Raw genomic sequence first — 4,276 nt, forward strand, 5'->3', positions numbered from 1 at the left:
AGATTACTAAAAGTGCCACGGACTGCCAAAAGAACCAATAGATCTGTTTTGGAAGAAGTGCAGCCAGAGAGCTCCTTGGAGGCCAAGATGGCTAAACTTCGTCTCTCATACTTTGGACATGTTGTCAGGAGGGAACAGTCACTGGAGAAGGATGTCATGCTGGGTAAGATGGAGAGTCAGAGAAAAAGAAGGAGACCCCCACGAGATGGATCAGCCAGGTGGCATCATTGATGGCATCAAGTGTAGTGAGGTTGGCCCAGGATCGGACATTTTTTTCATTTTGCTGTGCATGGGGTTGCTATGAATCGGTTCTGACTCGATGGCACCTGGCAACAACAACAACATGGTGATATTTCTGGCTATTCTCTCCCCCTCAAGTGTCTATTTTATAGTGGTATGCAAGAGAAACCAAGATTCAAAAGACAGCCAAGCATCTTAACATTATTTCCCCTCATTTTCCCATTCCAACCTTGTCTCAATCTCTATATCCCAGAGCTCTGTTGTTCCAAGGTTGTGCATACGTCATTTTTCACCTCTGTCCCACTTAGCTCATGCAAACCTGCCTTATTGTTCTCCCATTCGCTTTGATCTTTCATTCCCCTCCCTCTTCTTGTACATTGCCCCACTCCCTAGCACCCAAACTATCCTGTGTCTATTCCCTACCCTGTGCTCCACCTTCCCCCCAACCTTCCCCCCCACTTCCCAGTAACCAGCAAAAAATCCACCCCCCTTTACTATGGATTCTTTTTCTTAGTCTTTTACAATAGTGGTTCTATGCAGTATTTCTCCTTTTGTGACTGACTAATTTCACTCAACATAATGTCCTCAAGGCTCATCCATGTTAAGCAGTGGCTTGCAGCTTCCTTGTTGGTAGCACAATATTCCATTGTTTGTATGTACCACAGTTTGCTTATCCATTCTTCAGTTGATGGATGCTTTGGCGTCTCCATCTATTTGCTATTGTAAATAGTGTTGCTATGAACATTGGTGTTCATATATCTACTCGTGTTATGGCTCGTATTTCTTGTGGGTAAATACCAAGTAGAAGAATTGCTGGATCATAAGGTATTTCTATTTTCAGCTTTCTGAGGAAGCACCATATTGCTTTCCAGAGAGGTTGGACTATTTTGCAATCCCACCAGCAATGCAGGAACCAGCAATCCCAGTCTCTCCACATTCTCACCAGCCTTTATTGTCCTCTGTTTTTTGATCTTTGCTGTTATTGCTGGTGTGAGATGATATCTCATTGTTTTTTTTGATTTGCATCTCTCTAAATGGCTAATGGCTAGTGAAGGAGCTCTGGTAGCGTAGTGGGGAGCTCTGGTAGCGTAGTGGCTATGAATCGGGCTGTGAACCACAAGGTCAGCAGTTCGAAACTACCAGCTGCTCTGTGGGAGAAAGATGAGGCTTTCTGCTCCCATAAAGATTTGCAGCCTCAGAAACCCTGTACAGGGTCGCTATGAGTTGGAACCTACTTCATGGCACATAACAACAACAATGGCTAGTGATTGTGAACATTTCTTCATATGTTTGTTGGCTTCCTGGCTCTCCTCGCTGGTGAAGTGCCTGTTCATATCCTGTGCCCATTCTTTAATTGGGTAATTTGTCTTTTTCCTATAGAGGTGTTGTAGTTTTCTATATATTTTAGAAATAAGTCCCTTGTCTGATGTGTCATTGCCAAAGATTTTTTCCTGTTCTGTGGGTTCCCTTTTTACTGTTGTGGTGAAGTCTTTCGAAGGACATAAGTTTAAAATTTTTAGTATGTCCCACTCATCTATTTTGTCTCCTTTTTTGTGTGTATTTTTCAAAATGTTTTGTAGTTTGTGTATTCTCTGAATTAGTACCCTCACATTTGTCCCTGTTTTTTCATTGATGGCCTTCATATGTATAATCATCTTTTGTGTTGTTTAAAAAAGGTATTTGTAGTGAACAAGTCATTGGTCTTGTAGAATTCTATTATGCAGTCTACAACATTTTTTCTATCACCAAGACCAGATTTTCCAACTACTAATCCTTTTCTGATTCGAACCTTTGCATTCCCATCACCAGTAATTGCCAACACATCTTAATTGCATCCTTGATCAATTCCAGAATGAGGAAGCTTGTAGGATTTCATCATCACTGGCTTTAGTGTTTGGTGCTTAAATTTGAATAATATTGGTATTCACTGGTCTTCCTTGTAGACATATGAATATTGTCCTATCATAGACTGCAATATACTTCAAGATAGGAAACCATATGATTGTAAGATTCAAAACGGCTAATACAAATCCATTTAAGCTCACTGATGCCTAGGATATCAAACTTTATGCATTGTTTCATTTTTTATAACTTCTAACTTTCCTAGATTCATACTTCATAATTCCGTGTTTCAATTATTAATTGGTGTTTCCAGCTGTTTCTCCTCATTTTGAGTTGTGCCTCATCAGCAAATGAAAGTCCAGAAATTTTCACTGCATTCACATTTAACTCTGCTTTGAGAAGGCAGCATTTCTCCAGTTGTATGAGTGCCTTCCAGTCAAAGGGGCTCAGCTTCTGCCAATATACTTGACAATTTTCTGGTGCTATTCAGAATGTTTCAATATTCAATACTCTGTTGTTAACTGACAATGTTCCACTGTTATTCATATGATTTTCAGTGGCTAAACATTCAGAATCAGTCTACCTTTCCTTCTTCCTAGTCTGTCTTAGTCTGGAAGTTCAGCTGAAATCTGCTCACCATGGTGACCCCTCTGGTGTTTAAAATACCTATGGCATAGCTTTCAGTATCACAGCAACATGTATGCTGCCACAGTAAGACAAACTGACAGATGCGTGGGTCTGAACATGTACCTGTAGCTTTTAGAGTTCAAAAGATTTAGCAGGCCAGATTCTGCTTTTCTGCCTGAGCAGGATGGATAGTCATCCTTCTATGCCATGTTAGGAAGATGACTAGAGGACTAAATGTCTTACATACAGCCTTCAACTAGCCAATACCCTTCTGCTCAATGCCACTGTTTTCTGAGGTATAGGCAGTCCCTGGGTTACAATGTCCTACTTATGTACAGGGTCAGACTGACCAGTCCTAAATGTTTGCCTAGAACATGCCCATGTAAATAAGACACCCACACATATAAACCACATAGTTTACAAAGAAAGTGAATATGTTTTGAATTACATGCTTTGCAAAAAGCTTGTATAATGCATGTGCTATTTTCATAAAAATATGGTAAACACAGTATGCAATGGCTTACTGTAAGGCTGTGCTTACCTTGCTTATTGGATAATCTATCCCTGCTTACATGGTAGTTATGAACCAACTCCTGTAAAATTAAATCTCTGAGGTATATACTATTGTTCAGAATAACAAATGGGTGGTACTTTGATGGTGCGGGCTGGAAGTGAAGGGGTGGGTTCCACCGTGGGCTCCAAGCACCCCCTGCCTCAGATGGCAGCTGTAGTTCTAGGGGGAGACACCATGGGTCCCAATCAGACTGAGGAACTGGGGCCTCACTTGGGCCCCACAGAAGGCACTGGAGATTGGAGGAGTGAGGAACACAAGGAAGAGCAGGAGGACGCTGGGGCAGGCCCAGCTGGCTACTCTTACCAACCCCTAAACCAAGATCCTGAATAAGAGGAAATAGAGTTGGCCCCTGTGGGGCTGGAGAAAATGTAGTTGCCAACATCCAGGAGTGGATCCAAGCCCTGGCACTGCATTTGCCAGATTCTCTATTACAAAGTGAAGATGAAGAAGATGAAGGAGCTACAGCATTGGGTGACCACAGCTCATTTTCCATGGACCCAGAACTTGTAGAGCTGGTGAAAAGGACAATGGCTGGAATAGCCTGCCTGCTGCAGGGGTTCCTGCCTGGGCTCGAGAGATCTCAGATGCTGTGGGAAGATGTGGTACAGAACTCCCTCCAGGTCTGGCAGATCTCCTCAGCCTGGAAGTGACAATGCTGACAGCTGCCCTCTTACCCTGCATTCCAGGCCAGAAGCAGCACAGGACTGAACACAACCTTGGTTTTAATGTCCATCTTCTCCCATCTCCCTTTAAGCATCAAGGCAAATTGGACATCTTCACAGACCTACTTTATTCAGTTCTGTACATATGGGGACATTGGCCCAAGCCCAACCCAACTAAGCACGTATCACTCAGTGGAGAATAAAACACCCTATGTACACACACACACACACACTAAACACTATTAATGATAATAATAATAATAATAATAAGTTATTATGTTGAAGATGTTTTTGTATATCTGGAAATGTTTAAATTTTTATGCATACAAAG

The 4,276-nt window shown here is 42.0% G+C and overlaps 1 pseudogene; it reads left to right on the forward strand.

Annotated features, from left to right (window-relative positions):
- Positions 1-3,409: 3,409 nt before the first annotated feature.
- On the forward strand, positions 3,410-3,933 carry LOC102827642 (annotated as a pseudogene).
- Positions 3,934-4,276: the final 343 nt, after the last annotated feature.

This window comes from Chrysochloris asiatica, unplaced genomic scaffold (genome assembly GCF_000296735.1).
Source record: "Chrysochloris asiatica unplaced genomic scaffold, ChrAsi1.0 scaffold00064, whole genome shotgun sequence".
Taxonomy (NCBI): domain Eukaryota; kingdom Metazoa; phylum Chordata; class Mammalia; order Afrosoricida; family Chrysochloridae; genus Chrysochloris; species Chrysochloris asiatica.